Source organism: Salmo salar, chromosome ssa25 (assembly GCF_905237065.1).
Source record: "Salmo salar chromosome ssa25, Ssal_v3.1, whole genome shotgun sequence".
Taxonomy (NCBI): Eukaryota; Metazoa; Chordata; class Actinopteri; order Salmoniformes; family Salmonidae; genus Salmo; species Salmo salar.
Window position 1 is genome coordinate 27,305,002 of NC_059466.1, and position 19,694 is coordinate 27,324,695.

Below are 19,694 nucleotides of genomic sequence, written 5' to 3' on the forward strand. Positions count from 1 at the left end.
CTTATGATGGGACAGACACAGGTCCCATCTTATTGGCCTATACACATTCCTGACATCTTTCTGTCTCGCCCATATAATATATGGCTCCTGACCTCATAACTCATGAATATTCATGAAGGTCTAAAACATCCTGCCAGTTGGCCTTATTCACATGCATAAATATGACTTAATTAGAAAACCAACAAGCCCTATATCGACCCGCCGTAAATAAGCATCGCCATTCCCTGTTCGTATCAAGTGTTCTGTGTTCTTGTTTACATTATTTTGCTTATAACCCAAACATTTTGTCTGTCAGTTAATTGTCATCCACGATGAAATCGGGGAGGGGACTGTGGATCTGTGCGTCTGTTCTCATCCGTGCATTCGTTCATACGTTCGTTAGTCACACACGCAATGAACATCTAGTCAAATGGCTACCCAGACTATTTGCATTGCCCCCCCCCGTTTATGCCGCTGCTACTCTCTGTTATTATCTATGCATAGTCACTTTAATAACTCTACCTATATGTACATATTACCTCAATTACCTCGACTAACCGGTGACCCCACACATTCACTCCGGTACCCTCTGTATATAGTCTCGCTATTGTTATTTTACTGCTGCTCTTTAACTACTTGTTACTTTTATTTCTTATTCATATATTTTAAACTGCATTGTTGGTTAGGGGCTTGTAAGTAAGCATTTCACTGTAAGGTCTACAGTTGTTGTATTTGGCGCATGTGACTAATAACATTTCAATTGATTTGATATCTCAGACAGCTCTGGTCCAATTTTGATTAAACTTAGGTGAATGATGCCTCTTGCCATAGAGATCCAGCATTTACAACATTACACTGATTGGCCAGATGGTGGCACTATAACAAGAAATAAAAAATGCTAAATTTGACCGAAAGTCATGAAATTTCCCTCTCCTCACAAGGAAGAAATTGGCCTCAGGGATCCATGAGGTCCGCCATGATGGATTTTCCGCCATTTAGTATTTTGTGAAAAACGCTACTGTTCTAGCACCGAATGACCGATCTACATGAAACTTGATATGTGACATCTACGGACATCTCTCAGCGCAATATTTTCCAGACTAGTAACTAAAACAACATGGCCGCTATTGACCAATAAACATTCACGTGGATGTGGTCTGGAACATAAGTGCATATAAGTCAGTAAAGGATATTTGTATTATAACACAATTTGGTACACATGTTGCAAACACTGTCCAGACTCACATATGCAAGAACATTCATATCGACCACATGGTGGTGCTGTAACGGGCACATGCTAAGGGACATGAGTCTAGCTAACCCACACGATATCTCCGACACCACTGCCTGATTTTGACAAAACTAGGGTGAATGATGCGTCTTGCCATAGAGAGCCAGCATTTACAAAATTATATTGATTGACCCAAGGGGGGTGCTATAGTAATCAACTCTACATATGTTAGTCACACGCAATATCTCAGACACCACTGGCCCGATTTTGATGAAACTTGGTGAATGATGCATCTAGCCATAGAAATTCGTCATTTACAAAATTACACTGAAAAGCCCAAGGGGGGGCGCTGCATCCTTTTTGATCATGGTTAGTGATGCACCCAGCAGCCATAGGAGACAGAACTTAATTACCAAGCTGTCACCAAGCTTTCTCTCTTGCAAAACTAATTGGATAGGTTGTGTGGAGGGCTCTGTCCTTTGTCTTTCGCTTATTTCTTTCTTATTTCTATTTTCACATCGTTGTTGTCCCCCACGATTAAATCGGAAGGGGGACTGTGGATCTGTCTCCGTCCGTACGTTTGTTCATTAGTCACACGCAATATCTCCGACTCCACGGCCCGATTTTGACGAAACTTGGGTGAATGATGCATCTTGCCATATAGATCCGGCAGTTACATAATTACACTGATAGGCCAAACTAAAATTCAAAACTTTGATCAAGCATATATCCTGTCTCGTTTGAGCTTGAATTGTTGTCACTCATTGGCCCAAGGGGGGCGCTGCATCATTAGTGTGGGACATTTACATTTCAGTCATTTAGCAGACGCTCTTATCCAGAGCGACTTACAGTAGTGAATGCATACATTTCAGAATTTTTTTTGTTTGTTGTGCTGGCACCCCCCGTGGGAATTGAACCCACAACCCTGGCGTTGCACACACCATGCTCTACCAAATGAGCCACAGGGAAGGCCAGGGACAACATGTTTACTTTTGCCTTGTTTCTAATCAGGTGAGATTTGAAATTCAGACATGTCAAAATGAGATTCAGACATGTCAAAACTTCGGAAATGTTGTTTGTTTGCATTTTCTGAATAAGATGCTGAGACAGGGAGACAATCTGTTCATCATTTAATTATCTGATTCTCCTCCATATTGGTTATTCAGAATAAAGTGTGAATGCTATTCTGTGTAGAAGAATCTGAATACAATTCCAATCATCTATCAACATAACCGCTGACAGAACTGGACTGACTGAACTGCATGTTCTATTGCTGTTGCTAGAAGTCCCTCCTAGTTCTGTGTTAGAGCTATGGATTACAGCACCATATGGCCTATAATGTAAGACAGAGAGGATTTAATGAAGAGTAGGGTTATCTCGTATAGTTGAGGTCAACATTTGTTTAATAATAGAAGTCTATTGTAGCATGCGTGATTGTTTCAATAGGATTACATTTTGTACTGTACACAAAATGTTCTGCATCAAATCAAATCGTATTGGTCACATGCACATGTTTAGCAGATGTTATTGCGAGTGTAGCGAAATGCTTGTGCTTCTAGTTCCGACAGCGCAGCAACATCTAACAAGTAATATCTAACAATTCCACAACAAATACCTAATACACACAATCTAAGTAAGGAATGAAATAAGAATATATTTAAATATATGGATAAGCAATGTCAGAGCAGCATAGGCTAAGAAGCAATATATAGTATAGAATAGAGTATATACATATGAGTTGAGTAATGCAAGATATGTAAACATTATTAAAGTGACGTTATTAAAGTGACTAATGTTCCATTTATTAAACTGGCCAATTATTTCAAGTCTGTATGTAGGCAGCAGCCTCTCTGTGCTAGTGATGGCTGTTTAACAGTCTGATGGCCTTGAGATAGAAGCTGTTTTTCAGTCTCTCGGTCCTAGCTTTGATGCACCTGTACTGACCTCGCCTTCTGGATGATAGTAGGGTGAACAGGCAGGAGCTCGGTTGGTTGTTGTCCTTGATGATCTTTTTGGCCTTCCTGTGACATCGGGTGATGTAGGTGTCCTGGAGGGCAGGTAGTTCGCCCCCGGTGATGTGTTGTGCAGACCGCACCACCCACTGGAGAGCCCTGCGGTTGTGGGTGGTGCAGTTGCCTTACCAGGCGGTGATACAGCCCGACAGGATGCTCTCGATTGAGCATCTGTAAAAGTTTAGGTGATAAGACACATTTCGTCAGCCTCCTGAGGTTGAAGAGGCGCTGTTGCGCCTTCTTCACCACACTGTCTGTGTGGGTGGACCATTTCAGTGTGTCAGTGATATGTACGCTGAGGAACTTAAAACTTTCCACCTTCTCCACTGCTGTCCCGTCGATGTGCTTCCTCTGCTGTTTCCTAAACTCCTTTGTTTTATTGACTTTGAGTGAGAGGTTATTTTCCTGACACCACACTCCGAGAGCCCTCACCTCCTCCTTGTAAGCTGTTGCGTCGTTGTTGGTAATCAAGCCTACTACTGTTGTGTCGTCTGCAAACTTGATGATTGAGTTGGAGGCGTGCATGGCCACGCAGTCATGGGTGAACAGAGAGTACAGGAGGGGGCTTTGCACGCACCCTTGTGGGGCCCCAGTGTTTCCTACCTTCACCACCTGGGGGTGGCCTGTCAGGAAGTCCAGGACTCAATTGCACAGGGCAGGGTTGAGACCTAGGGCCTCAAGCTTAATGATGAGCTTGGAGGGTACTAAGGTGTTGAATGTGGAGGTGGAGGTGATATGATCCTTGACTAGTCACTCAAAGCACTTCATGATGACAGAAGTGAGTGCTACAGAGCAATAGTAATTTAGTTCAGTTACCTTTGCATTCTTGGGTACAGGAACAATGGTGGCCATCTTGAAGCATGTTTGGACAGCAGACTGGGATAGGGAGAGATTGAATATGTCCGTAAACACACCAGCCAGCTGGTCTGCGCATGCTCTGAGAACGCGGCTCATGATGCCGTCTGGGCCGGCTGCCTTTGGAGGGTTAACACGTTTAAATGTCTTACTCACGTTGGCCACGGAGAAGGAGAGCCCACAGTCCTGGAAGCAAGATGTCGGTGTCCGCGACGTGGCTGGTTTTCTTTTTGTAGTCCATGATTTTCTGTTGACCCTGCCACATCCGCCTCACGTCTGAGCCGTTGAATTGTGACTCCACTTTGTCTCAATACTGACATTTTGCTTGTTTGATTGCTTTGCAGAGGGAATGACTACTCTGTTTGTATTCTGCCATATTCCCAGTCGTCTTGCCATGGTTAAATGCAATGGTATTCACTTTCAGTTTTGCGCGAATGTTGCTTTCAATCAACGGTTTCTAGTTCGGGTAGGTTTTAATAGACAGTGGGTACAACATCTCCTATACACTTCCTTAAAAACTCACTCACCGAATCAGTGTATACGTCGATATTATTCTCTGAGGCTACCCAGAACATATTCAAGTCCACGTGATCAAAACAATCGTGGTTTCCGATTGGTCAAACCAGCGTTGAATAGTCCTTGGCACGGGTACTTCCTGTTTTAGTTTCTTCCTATAGGAGTTAGAGTAACAATGGTCCAGTGTTTTTATAGTAACAATGGCCCAGTGTTTTTCCAGCGCTAGTGCTACAGTCGATATGCTGATAGAATTTAGGTAGCCTTTTCCTCAAATTGGCTTTGTTAAAATCCCCAGCTACAATAAATGCAGCCTCAGGATGTATGTTTTCCAGTTTGCATCAAGTCCAGTAAATTCAGTGAAGTTCCTTGAGGGCTGTCGTGGTATCGCTCGTTGGATGTGGCAGGGCTTGCAAACTATTACAGACTACAAAGGGAAGCCCAGCCCGAGAGCTGCACAGTGACACGAGCCTATCAGACGAGCTAAATTACTTCAAACCTCGCTTTGAGGCAAGTAACACTGAAACATGCATGAGAGCATTAGCTGTTCCGGGCGACTGTGTGATCATGCTCTCCGCAGCCGATGTGAATAAGACCTTTAAACAGGTCAACATTCATAAGGCAACAGGGCCAGACGGATTACCAGGACCTGTACCCCGAACACGCGCTGACCAACTGGCAAGTGTCTTCACTGACATTTTCAATCTCTCCCTGTCTGAGTCTGTAATACCAATATGTTTCAAGCAGACCACCATAGTCCCTGTGCCCAAGAACACTAAGGTAACCTGCCTAAATGACTACCGACCCGTAGCACTCACGTCCGTAGCCATGGAGTGCTTTGGAAGGCTGGTCATGGCTCACATCAACACCATTATCCCAGAAACCCGAGACCCACTCCAATTTGCATACCACCCTAACAGATCCAAAGATGATGCAATCTCTATTGCACTCCACACTGCCCTTTCCCACCTAGACAAAAAGAACACATATGTGAGAATGCTATTCATTAACTACAGCTCAGCGTTCAACATGCCCTCAAAGCTCATCACTAAGCTAAGGACCCTGGGACAAAACACCTCCCTCTGCAACTGGATCCTGGACTTCCTGACGGGCCGCCTCCAGGTGTAAAGGGTAGGTAACAACACATCCACCACGCTGATCCTCAACACGGGGCCCCCTCAGGGGTGTGTGCTCAGTCCCCTCCTGTACTCCTTGTTCACTCATGAATGCGCGGCCAAGCACAACTCCAACACCATCATTAAGTTTGCAGATGACACGACAGTGGTAGGCCTGAACACCGACAAGGACGAGACAGCCTATAGAGAGGAGGTCAGAGACCTGGCCATGTGGTGCCACGACAACAACCTCTCCCTCAATGTGATCAAGACAAAGGAGATGATTGTGGACTACAGGAAAAGGAGGACCGAAGACGCCTCCATTCTCATCGATGGGACTGTAATGGAGCAGGTTGAGAGCTTCAAGTTCCTTGGTGTCCACATCACCAACAAACTAACAAGGTCCAAGCACACCAAGACAGACGTGAAGAGGGCACGACAAAACCAATTCCCCCTCAGGAGACTGACAAGTTTTGACATGGGTCCTCAGATCCTCAAAAGGTTCTTCAGCTGCACCATCGAGAGCATCCTGACTGGTTGCACCACTGCCAGGTATGCCAACTGCTCGGTCTCCAACCACAAGGCACTACAGAGGGTAATGCATATGGCAAGTACATCGGCCCAGCACTTCCTGCCATCCAGGACCTCTATACCAGGTGGTGTCAGAGGAAGGCCCTAAAAATGGCCAAATACTCCAGCCACCCTAGTCATAGAATGTTCTCTCTGCTACCGCATGGCAAGCGGTACCGGAGCGCTAACTCGAGGTCCAAGAGGCTTCTAAACAGCTTCTACACCCAAGCCATAAGATTCCAAAACATCTAATCAAATGGCAACCCAGACTATTTGCATTGCCACCCCCCCCCCCCCTCCTCTTTTACACCGCTGCTACTCTCTGTTATTATCTATGCAACAGTCACTTTACCTACAGTTGAAGTCGGAAGTTTACATACACCTTAGCCAAATACATTTAAACTCAGTTTTTCACAATTCCTGACATTTAATCCTAGTAAAAATGTCCTGTCTTAGGTCAGTTAGGATCACCACTTTATTTTAAAAATATGAAATGTTAGAATAATAGTAGAGAGAATGATTTATTTCAGCTTTTATATCCTCTATGGGCTAGGTGGGACCTACGTAACAGCCACTGGCAGCCTGTGGCGCGATTTTCAAAACCTTAAAAATCCTATTACTTCAATTTCTCAAACATATGACTATTTTACAGCTATTTAAAGACAAGACTCTCGTTAATCTAACCACACTGTCCGATTTCAAAAAGGCTTTACAACGAAAGCAAAACATTAGATTATGTCAGCAGAGTACCAAGCCAGAAATAATCAGACACCCATTTTTCAAGCCAGCATATAATGTCACCAAAACCCAGAAGACAGCTAAATGCAGCACTCACCTTTGATGATCTTCATCAGATGACAACCCTAGGACATTATGTTATACAATACATGCATGTTTTGTTCAATCAAGTTCATATTTATATCAAAAACCAGCTTTTTACATTAGCATGTGACGTTCAGAACTAGCATACTTCCGGGGAATTCGCTAACATTTTACTAAATTACTCACGATAAACGTTCACAAAAAGCATAACAATTATTTTAAGAATTATAGATACAGACCTCCTCTATGCACTCGTTAAATGTCCGATTTTAAAATAGCTTTTTGGTGAAAGCACATTTTGCAATATTCTAAGTACATAGCCCAGGCATCACGGGCTCGCTATTTAGACACCCGGCAAGTTTAGCACTCACCATATTCATATTTACTATTATAAAAGTTTGATTACCTTTTGTTGTCTTCGTCAGAATGCACACCCAGGACTGCTACTTCAATGACAAATGTTGGTTTGGTCCAAAATAATCCATCGTTATATCCGAATAGCGGCGTTTTGTTCGTGCGTTCCAGACACTATCCGAAATAGTAAAGAAGTGTCGCGCGCATGGCGCAATTCGTGACAATAAAATTCTAAATATTCCATTACCGTACTTCGAAGCATGTCAACCGCTGTTTAAAATCAATTTTTACGCCATTTTTCTCGTAGAAAAGCGATAATATTCCGACAGGGAATCTCCTTTTCGGCAAACAGAGGAAAAAAATCCCAAAGGCGGGGGCGGTCGGGTCACGCGCATAAGCCCAGTGTCCCTTGATCGGCCACTTGAGAAAGGCGATAATGTGTTTCAGCCTGGGGCTGGGATGACGACATTCTGTTTTTTCCCGGGCTCTGAGCGCCTATGGACGACGTGGGAAGTGTCACGTTAGAGCAGAGATCCTTAGTAAATGATAGAGATGGAAAAGAAGTTCAAGAAATGGTCAGACAGGCCACTTCCTGTAAAGGAATCTCTCAGGTTTTGACCTGCCATTTGAGTTCTGTTATACTCACAGACACCATTCAAACAGTTTTAGAAAATTTAGGGTGTTTTCTATCCATATGTAATAAGTATATGCATATTCTAGTTACTGGGTAGGAGTGGTAACCAGATGAAATCGGGTATGTTTTTTATCCAGCCGTGTCAATACTGCCCCCTAGCCCTAACAGGTTACTTTCATCACATTCCCAGTGGGTCAGAAGTTTACATACACTCAATTAGTATTTGGTAGCATTGACTTTAAATTGGTTAACTTGGATCAAACATTTCGGGTAGCCTTCCACAAGCTTCCCACAATAAGTTGGGTGAACATTTGCCCATTCCTCCTGACAGAGCTGGTGTAACTGAGTCAGGTTTGTAGGCCTCCTTGCTCGCACATGCTTTTTCAGTTCTGCCCACAAATGTTCTATGGGATTGAGGTCAGGGCTTTGTGATGGCCACTCCAATGCCTTGACTTTGTTGTCCTTAAGCCATTTTGCCACAACTTTGGAAGTATTCTTGGGGTCATTGTCCTTTTGGAATACCCATTTGAGACCCAGCTTTAACTTCCTAAATGATGTCTTGAGTTGCTTCAATATATCCACATCATTTTCCTACCTCATGATGCCATCTATTTTGTGAAGTGCACCAGTCCCTCCTGCAGCAAAGCACCCCCACAACATGATGCTGCTTGATGGTTGGGATGGTGTTCTTCGGCTTGCAAGCATCCCCCTTTTTCCTCCAAACATAATGATGGTCATTATGGCCAAACAGTTCTATTTTTGTTTCATCAGACCAGAGGACATTTCTCCAAAAAGTACGATCTTTGTCCACATGTGCATTTGCAAATTGTAGTCTGGCTTTTTTATGGCGGTTTTGGAGCAGTGGCTTCTTCCTTGCTGAGCGGCCTTTCAGGTTATGTCGATATAGGATTCGTTTTACTGTGGATATAGTTACTTTTGTACCTGTTTTCATCCAGCATCTTCACAAGGTCCTTTGCTGTTGTTCTGGGATTGATTTGCACTTTTCGCACCAAAGTACATTCATCTCTAGGAGACAGAATGCGTCTCCTTCCTGAGCGGTATGACGGCTGCGTGGTCCCATGGTGTTTATACTTGGTACTATTGTTTGTACAGATGAACGTGGGACCTTCAGGTGTTTGGAAATTGCCCCCAAAGATGAACCAAACCTTTTTTTCCCATGATGTCAAAGAATGAGGCACTGAGTTTGAAAATAGGCCTTGAAATACATCCACAGGTATACCTCTAATTGACTCAAATGATGTAATTTAGCCTATCAGAAGCTTTTAAAGCCATGACAACATTTTCTGGAATTTTCCAAGCTGTTTAAAGGCACAGTCAACTTAGTGTATGTAAACTTCTGACCCGCTGGAATTGTGATACAGTGAATTATAAGTGAAATAATCTCTCTGTAAACAATTGTTGGAAAAATTACTTTTTTCATGCACAAAGTAGATGTCCTAACCGACTTCCCAAGCTATAGTTTGTTAACAAGGAATTTGTGGAGTGTTTGAAAAACAAGTTTTAATGACTCCAACCTAAGTGTATGTAAACTTCCGACTTGCACTGTACATGTACATATTACCTCAATTACCTCGACTAACCGGTGCCCCTGCACAGTGACTCTGTACTGGTACCCCCTGTATGTAGCCTCGCTATTGTTATTTTACTGCTGCTCTTTCATTATTTGTTACTTGTATTTATTTATTTTAATTTTTTGTAAGGTATTTTATATATATTTTTTAACTGCATTGTTGGTTAGGGCTTGTAAATAAGCATTTCACTGTAAGTGTCACGGGTACTTAGGGCAGGAGGAAGGAGTAGAGTCAAATGCAGGAGATATCGTCCAGTAGCTCGAAGTTTATTCACACCCAAACACTAGGTGATCAAAAGGCACTGGGAGTGCACAATACCCAAAAGGGAAACAGGTAATCCACAAAGGGAAAATCACGCACGGGGCGCAGCCCGGCGAGAAAATAAATCCTCCAATATAAAAACGATAGAGAAGAAACGGCCACAGCGTAAACCCGCTGACAAACAAACAATCCCGCACAACACACAAACCCAAAGGAACAAACTAAATACCCCCCCACTAATGACAGAAATGACAACAGGTGCGGACCTAGACAGACAAAACACAATGAACACAGAAACACAGATCGGCGGCAGCTAGTAGACCGGCGACGACGACCGGTGCCGAGGAGGGGCACCATTTTCTGTGGATACTGTGACAGTACCCCTCCCCTGACGCACGGCTCCCGCAGCGCGCCGACGCCAGCCTCGGGGACGACCCGGAGGCCGAGGCGCCGGCCGGTCCGGACGGAGACGATGGAACTCCTGGAGCATAGTGGGATCCAAAATGTCCTCCACCGGAACCCAGCACCTCTCCTCCGGGCCGTACCCCTCCCAGTCCATGAGGTACTGCAGGCCCCCTACCTGACGTCGGGAGTCCAGGATGGCCCGGACTGTGTACGCCGGGGCCCCCCTGATGTCCAGGGGGGCGGAGGGACCTCCCGCACCTCAGCGTCCTGCAGTGGACCAGCTACCACCGGCCTGAGGAGAGACACATGAAACGAGGGGTTAATGCGGTAATATGAAGGGAGTTGTAACCTATAACACACCTCATTTATTCTCCTCAGGACTTTGAACGGCCCCACAAATCGCGGCCCCAGCTTCCGGCAGGGCAGGCGGAGGGGCAGGTTCCGGGTCGAGAGCCAGACTCTATCCCCTGGATTGTATACGGGAGCCTCACTGCGGCGGCGGTCAGCGCTCTCCTTCTGTCGCCCGATAGCCCGCTTCAGGCACTCCTGGACAGCCCTCCAGGTCTCCTGAGAGCGCTGTACCCATTCCTCCACCGCAGGGGCCTCCGTCTGGCTCTGCTGCCAAGGCACCAGGACCGGCTGATAACCTAATACAACTTGAAAAGGTGACAAGTTAGTGGAGGAGTGGCGTTGAGAGTTCTGGGCCATCTCGGCCCATGGCACGAACCTCGACCACTCCCCTGGCCGGTCCTGGAAATATGACCGCAGAAACCTGCCCATATCCTGGTTGATGCGTTCTACCTGCCCATTACTCTCGGGGTGGAAACCCGAGGTCAGGCTGACCGAGACCCCCAGCCTCTCCATAAACGACCTCCACACTCTGGAGGTGAACTGGGGACCCCGATCAGATACGATGTCCTCGGGCACCCCGTAGTGCCGGAAGACATGGGTGAATAGGGCCTCCGCGGTCTGTAGGGCCGTAGGAAGACCGGGCAACGGGAGCAGACGGCAGGACTTCGAGAACCGATCCACAACAACCAGGATCGTCGTGTTCCCCTGAGATGGCGGGAGATCAGTTAGGAAATCCACCGAGAGGTGAGACCAAGGTCGCTGTGGAACGGGGAGGGGCTGTAGTTTCCCTCGAGGCAGGTGCCTAGGAGCCTTGCACTGGGCACACACCGAACAGGAAGAGACATAGTGTCTTACATCCTCAGCCAAGGTGGGCCACCAGTACTTCCCTTTCAGGCCTCGCACTGTCCGTTCCACCCCAGGATGACCCGAGGAGGGTAAAGTGTGGGCCCATCGGATCAGGCGATCGCGAACACCAAGCGGAACGAACCTCAGACCCGCGGGACATTGAGGCGGAATGGGTTCTGACTGAACCGCCCGCTCGATGTCCGCATCCACCTCCCATACTACCGGCGCCACTAGACAGGACGCAGGGAGTATGGGAGCGGGATCGATGGTCCTCTCCTCGGTGTCATAGAGACGCGACAGTGCGTCGGCCTTCCGGTTCCAAGAACCCGGAATGTATGAAAGGGTGAACTGAAACCTAGTAAAGAACATAGCCCACCTGGCTTGACGAGGATTCAGTCTCCTCGCTGCCCGTATGTACTCCAGGTTACGGTGGTCGGTCCAGATGAGAAAAGGGTGACGTGCCCCCTCAAGCCAATGTCTCCACACTGTCAAAGCCTTGACCACAGCTAACAACTCCCTGTCCCCACATCGTAGTTGCGCTCCGCCGGGCTTAGCTTCCTAGAAAAGAAAGCGCAGGGGCGGAGCTTCAGAGGAGCGCCCGAAGGCTGTGACAGAACTGCTCCTACCCCAGCTTCGGACGCGTCCACCTCCACCACGAATGGCAAAGAGGGATCCGGATGCGCCAGCACCGGAGCGTCAGTAAACAGAACCTTCAGATGACGGAAGGCCCTGTCCGCCTCCGCCGACCACCGCAGCCACACCGGACCCCCCTTCAGCAGTGAGGTAATGGGAGCTGCCACCTGACCAAAACCCCGGATAAACCTCCGGTAATAATTGGCGAACCCCAAAAACCGTTGCACCTCCTTCAACGTGGTAGGGGTAGGCCAATTACGCACAGCCGTAACGCGGTCACATTCCATCACCACCCCTGTGGTGGAAATGCAATATCCTAGGAAAGAGACGGCTCGTTTGGAGAACTCACATTTCTCAGCCTTGACGTATAGGTTATGCTCCAGCAGCCGCCCAAGCACTCTGCGCACCAAAGCCACATGCTCGGCACGGGTGGCGGAGTAGATCAAGATGTCATCGATGTACACCACCACCCCCTGTCCGAGCATGTCTCGGAGAACCTCGTCCACAAAGGATTGGAAGACAGCGGGAGCATTTTTTAACCTGTTAGGGCTAGGGGGCAGCATTGACACGGCTGGATAAAAAACATACCCGATTTAATCTGGTTACCACTCCTACTCAGTAACTAGAATATGCATATACTTATTACATATGGATAGAAAACACCCTAAATTTTCTAAAACTGTTTGAATGGTGTCTGTGAGTATAACAGAACTCAAATGGCAGGTCAAAACCTGAGAGATTCCTTTACAGGAAGTGGCCTGTCTGACCATTTCTGGAACTTCTTTGCCATCTCTATCATTTACTAAGGATCTCTGCTCTAACGTGACACTTCCCACGTCGTCCATAGGCTCTCAGAGCCCGGGAAAAAAGAGAATGTCGTCATTCCAGCCCCAGGCTGAAACACATTATCGCCTTTCTCAAGTGGCCCATCAAGAGACACTAGCTTATGCGCGTGACCCCGACCGCCCCCGCCTTTAGGATTTTTTCCTCTGTTTGCCGAAAAGGAGATTCCCTGTCGGAATTTTATCGCTTTTCTACGAGAAAAATGACGTAAAAATTGATTTTAAACAGCGGTTGACATGCTTCGACGTACGGCAATGGAATACTTTGAATTTTATTGTCAGGAATTGCGCCAAGCGCGACACTTCTTTACTATTTCGGATAGTGTCTGGAACGCATACGAACAAAACGCCGCTATTCGGATATAACGATGGATTATTTTGGACCAAACCAACATTTGTTATTGAAGTAGACGTCCTGGGTGTGCATTCTGACGAAGACAACAAAAGGTAATGACATTTTTATAATAGTAAATATGATTATGGTGAGTGCTAAACTTGCCGGGTGTCTAAATAGCGAGCCCGTGATGCCTGGGCTATGTACTTAGAATATTGCAAAATGTGCTTTCACCAAAAAGCTATTTTAAAATCGGACATATCGAGTGCATAGAGGAGGTCTGTATCTATAATTCTTAAAATAATTGTTATGCTTTTTGTGAACGTTTATCGTGAGTAATTTAGTAAAATGTTAGCGAATTCCCCGTAAGTTTGCGGGGGTATGCTAGTTCTGAACGTCACATGCTAATGTAAAAAGCTGGTTTTTGATATAAATATGAACTTGATTGAACAAAACATGCATGTATTGTATAACATAATGTCCTAGGGTTGTCATCTGATGAAGATCATCAAAGGTGAGTGCTGCATTTAGCTGTCTTCTGGGTTTTGGTGACATTATATGCTGGCTTGAAAAATGGGTGTCTGATTATTTCTGGCTTGGTACTCTGCTGACATAATCTAATGTTTTGCTTTCGTTGTAAAGCCTTTTTGAAATCGGACAGTGTGGTTAGATTAACGAGAGTCTTATCTTTAAATGGCTGTAAAATAGTCATATGTTTGAGAAATTGAAGTAATATGATTTTGAAGATTTTGAAAATCGCGCCACAGGATGGCAGTGGCTGTTACGTAGGTGGGACGAATTCGTCCCGCCGGTCCCATAGAGGTTAACCCATACTGCATGACGAGGTACTCATAATGGCCAGATGTGGTACTAAATTCGGTTTTCCACTCGTCTCCCCCTCAGATACGCACCAGATTATACGCACTCCTGAGATCTAGTTTGGTGAAGAAGCGCGCCCTGTGGAATGACTCCACTGCCGTAGCAATGAGAGGTAGTGGGTAACTGAACCCCACTGTGATGGAATTTAGACCTCTATAGTCAATGCACGGGCGCAGGCCTCCTCCCTTCTTCTTCACAAAAAAGAAACTCGAGGAGACGGGTGATTTAGATGGCCGTATGTATCCCTGTCTCAAGGACTCCGTGACGTATGACTCCATAGCCACCGTCTCCTCCTGAGACAGAGGATACACATGACTCCTAGGAAGGACCGCGTCAGCTTGGAGATTTATCGCACAATCCCCCTGTCGATGGGGTGGTAATTGAGTTGCCTTCGTTTTACTGAAGGCGATAGCCAAATCGGCATATTCAGAAGGAATGTGCACGGTAGAGACTTGGTCTGGACTCTCCACCGTGGTTGCACCGATGGAAACTCCTACACCTGAGCACTCCCTTGACCACCCCTTAAGAGCCCTCTGCCTCCACGAAATCTGAGGGTTGTGAGTGGCTAGCCAGGGGAGTCCCAGTACCACCGGAAACGCCGGGGAGTCGATGAGGTATAGGCTGATAGGTTCCACATGACCCCCCCACGTCGTCATAACCAGTGGCACAGTAACCTCCTCCACTTGGCCGGACCCTAGCGGTCGACTATCTAGGGCGTGCACAGGGAAGGGGTGGTCCAGCTGAACCAGGGGAATCCCTAACCTATTAGCGACCCCACGGTCCATAAAACTCCCAGCTGCACCTGAATCAACTAGTGCCTTATACTGGGAGTGAGGGGAAGAAAAAAAAAATCGGGAAAACAAACAGAAGTGTACATGTGGTCGACAGGGGGCTCTGGGTGTGTCTGGTGCTGACTCACCTGGGGGGTTGATGTAGTGCTCTGCCTGCCCTCCGGACTCCTGGGGGGACCCCTCCAGCACCGGTCCGCAGTGTGTCCTCTGCGTCCACAGTGGGTGCAGGAGAGGCCCCCCCCTCCGGTCTTCCTCGGAGCAGCTCCTCCTATCTCCATGGGCAGTGGAGCAGGAGGGCTGGGAGGTGGAATGAACAGACCCCGACTAGAACGTCCCCGGGTAGCCAGTAGGTGGTCCAGCCTGATGGATAAATCCACCAGCTGGTCGAGGGTGATGGCGTGGTCCCTACAAGCCAGCTCCCGACGGACATCCTCATTTAGACTGCAGCGATAGTGATCCATCAGGGCCCGCTCATTCCACCCCGATCCCGCGGCGAGAGTCCGGAACTCCAAGGCGAAGTCCTGAGCGCTCCTCGTCCCCTGTCTCAAATGAAACAGTCTCTCACCCGCCGCCTTGCCCTCCGGGGGATGATCGAATACCGCCCGGAAGCGACGGGTGAACTCCGGGTAGTCGTCCCGAGCCGAGTCTGGGCCCTCCCATACCGCGTTGGCCCATTCCAGGGCTCTACCCGTAAGACAGGAGACGAGGACGCTCACTTTCTCCTCGTCGGAGGGAGAGGGGCGGACGGTCGCCAGGTACAGTTCGATTTGGAGTAAGAACCCCTTACACCCAGCGGCCGTCCCATCAAATTCCCTCGGTGGCGTAATCCGAATCCCACTCAAGCCCACTTCAGGGGGTGTCGGTAGGGGCGCCAGCTGAGCCACTGGAGCTGGTCTGGTGGAGGAGGTACCTCTCTCCCAGCTCTCCAGTCGGGTCAGTACTTGGTCCATCGCCGAGCCTAGGCGGTGGAGGAGGCCGGCGTGCTGCGACACCTGCTCAGCTACTGAAGTTGCTTCGGGTCCTGCTGGTGCGGGATTCTGTCACGGGTACTTAGGGCAGGAGGAAGGAGTAGAGTCAAATGCAGGAGATATCGGCCAGTAGCTCGAAGTTTATTCACACCCAAACACTAGGTGATCAAAAGGCACTGGGAGTGCACAATACCCAAAAGGGAAACAGGTAATCCACAAAGGGAAAATCACGCACGGGGCGCAGCCCGGCGAGAAAATAAATCCTCCAATATAAAAACGATAGAGAAGAAACGGCCACAGCGTAAACCCGCTGACAAACAAACAATCCCGCACAACACACAACCCCAAAGGAACAAACTAAATACCCCCCCACTAATGACAGAAATGACAACAGGTGCGGACCTAGACAGACAAAACACAATGAACACAGAAACACAGATCGGCGGCAGCTAGTAGACCGGCGACGACGACCGGCGAGCGCCGCCCGGCCGAGGAGGGGCACCATTTTCTGTGGATACTGTGACAGTAAGTGTCATAATGGTGGGTGTAGCTGGTGTATGCAGTCAGGCGCAGGAGAGCAGAGAATTGGGAGCAACGTAACTTTACTCAATAATGAATGTTGCAAGGTGAAACACTACACTTGCCCAAACACAAACACACGAACATCAACTTTTACGCACGGGCAAAAAACAGCACCCGTCAAAATAACCAGTCACCAACATTACCGAACATGACATAAAACAATCCCGCACAACACCATGGGGGAAATAGAGGGTTAAATACATGAACAATAATTAGGGGAATGAAAAACAGGTGTGTAGAAAACAAGACAAAACAAATGGAAAATGAAAAGCACCGCCCGAACAAGGAGAGAAACCGACTTCGGCTGAAGTCGTGACAATAAGGAATACCTGTTGTATTCGGCACATGTGAGAAATACAATTTGATTTGATTTGATATACATGGCTGTGACAATAACTGAAGAGAATTCTCTTGGGAAATAATACGGTCGGCATTTGATTGTGAGGAATTCTAGGTCAGGTGAACAAAAGGACTTGAGTTCCTGTATGTTGTTACAATTACACAATGTGTCGTTAATCATGAAACATACACCCCCATCCTTCTTCTTCCCGTAGAGATGTTTATTGCTGTCGGTGCGATGCACTGAGAATTCAGGTGGCTGTACCGACTCCGACAGCATATCCCCAGAGAGACATGTTTCCGTGAAACTGAGTATGTTATAATCACTGATGTCTCTCTGGAAAGCAACCCTTGCCCTGATTTCGTCAACTTTGTTATCTAGGGATGGACATTAGCGAGTAATATACTTGGAAGCGGTGGGGGGTGTGCGCGCCTCCGAAGTCTGGCTAGAAGCCTGCTCCGACTTGCTCTCCACCAGCGGCGTTGTTTTGGGTTGGCCACTGGAATCAGTTCATGTGCCCTGGGTGGTGCGGACAAAGGATCCGCTTCGGGAAAGTCATATTCCTGGTCGTAGTACAGTTTTTCTCAGTCACTTTGGTGCATTTCTTAGATCAAAAGTGCGATTCTTGATACTACTTGTACAAATTCCAAATCAACTAGTCACTTGTGCACATCATTAAAGCAATTTCTTATTCCTTTGAACAAATTGCAATTGCTTTTGTACAAGTGTCAGCTTTTTTCCACATTTTCAATTGCTCATGTCATGTTGATCAAAATATAGTAGATGGGTCTCTGTTGAATAGTCTTACCCCTCAAAACATCTAGGCATTAGTTCCTTGCATAAGCCATTACATGCAAAATTGTTGAACTATTTGTCATAAACTGTCAAGCATAGTTTTACACATTTCTATTAGACCTTTTGAACAAAAACGTGAATTGATGAATGGTGCTAGTGAAATTGACCCTCACTCATGAAGGAATGTAAAGTGTTAGTTCAACCAACAATCAACCAGTTGTCTAAATTGCTCAAAGGTGCATCTCATGAAGAATCAATTGGCAAGCATATATAGACAGACCACAACACAGAGTTGCAATTTTCCAATAATGGATGGACCAGGAAACTAACAGGGTCAACAGCCAAGAGGAGGAAGAAGAGGAGCAAGGATGCGTGGTGGAAGGCAAAACAGAGGAAGAGGCAGAAGAGGACATAGGCGCATATCTGATGACATAAGGGCCACTATTGTAGACCATGTTGTCAATCATGGCCTTACAATGGCTGAGGCGGGTCGAAGAGTACAGCCGAATATTGGGAGATCAACCGTGTCCTCAATAGTTCAAACGTTTCAAAGAGAGAACAGGTATGTCCACCAATGTACAGTGCACAGTTACTGTATATAAGCAGTATACTGTATACTTCCTACAATGCTTCATATTACAGTAGTCCACTTGTATTTCACAGCATACAGAAATATACTCTATACAGATACATACTGCCCCTTACATGCACCCACCTGTATGTTTTACAGTAAAATGTGTGTTCGCATAGTTTTTGTCTATGTGAAAGTGTGCGATGCATCACTGCATTTTTCCCCTCATAGGACTGCAAGATTACCTCAAACCGGTGGCAGAGGACGCCTTTTCACACCTCAACAGGAGGAGGCTATTTGCACCATGGTCCGAGCAAACAATGCCATGAGACTCAGGGAAATACAAAGGACCATTATAGAAGACAACGATGTCTTTGAAAACATCCATACGGTTAGCATCTCAACCATAGAAACCAGATGAGTATGAAACAGCTGTACCGTGTACCATTCCAAAGGAATGAGGACAGAGTTAAGGAGCTATGGTACCAGTATGTACAGGTAAAACATATATCTTTGTAACTACTTTACAGTAACATTTTATAGTGATACATAGTACAGTAAGCATAAACTGCACACATTTCCATTGCTGTGGAAGGAACATGCAATATATGTACATTTTATGTCACTCTTCCTTACCAAAACAAATTCAACTGTGTGTTCTGGGATATAGTGTATAATGGAGTTGGAATCAAGTGAACCCTCTCACAACTTTGTATACGTGGATGAGGCTGGCTTCAACCTGACCAAATGCAGAAGGCGGGGTGGGAATATCATCGGTCACAGAGCTACTGTGGATTTGCCAGGCCAACGGGGAGGAAATATCACCATGTGTGCTGCTATTTCGGAGCATGGTGTCCTAACCCATATCCCCCTTATAGGGCCATACAACACCCAGCATCTACTCAACTTTTTAGAGACTCTCTACAGGGCTCTCATCCCTGATGATGAGAGGGGTCTGTTTAGAGAGGATTTGCCAAAGTATGTAGTCATTTGTGATAATGTGAGTTTCCATCGATCAAACATCATAAGGCAATGGTTTGTGACACACCCGAGGATGCTCATAGAATTCCTCCCACCTTATTCACCATTCCTTAACCCAGTTGAGGAGTTCTTTTCAGCATGGAGGTGGAAGGTGTACGATCGTCAGCCACACACACAGATGACCCTGCTGGCTGCAATGGATGCAGCATGTGAGGACATCACAGTAGACGCCTGCAGAGGATGGATAAGGCATTCCAAAATATTCTTTCCACGTTGCATTGGAAGGGAAAATATCCGGTGTGATGTGGATGAGAATATGTGGGCCGACAGACAGGAACGTCTGGATGTGTAGAGACAGCACTAGAACAGTGCTGCAGGCAAAGTTGTGCTTTAGGGGTGGTTTCCTGTGTTTCTTTCTAATTTAGTTTTTCTTCCTTT

The 19,694-nt window shown here is 46.7% G+C and overlaps 1 pseudogene; it reads right to left on the reverse strand.

Annotated features, from left to right (window-relative positions):
• The window catches only part of LOC106586405 (ceramide kinase-like protein), an 83,345-nt pseudogene that overhangs the window by 5,708 nt on the left and 57,943 nt on the right, over window positions 1–19,694 (reverse strand).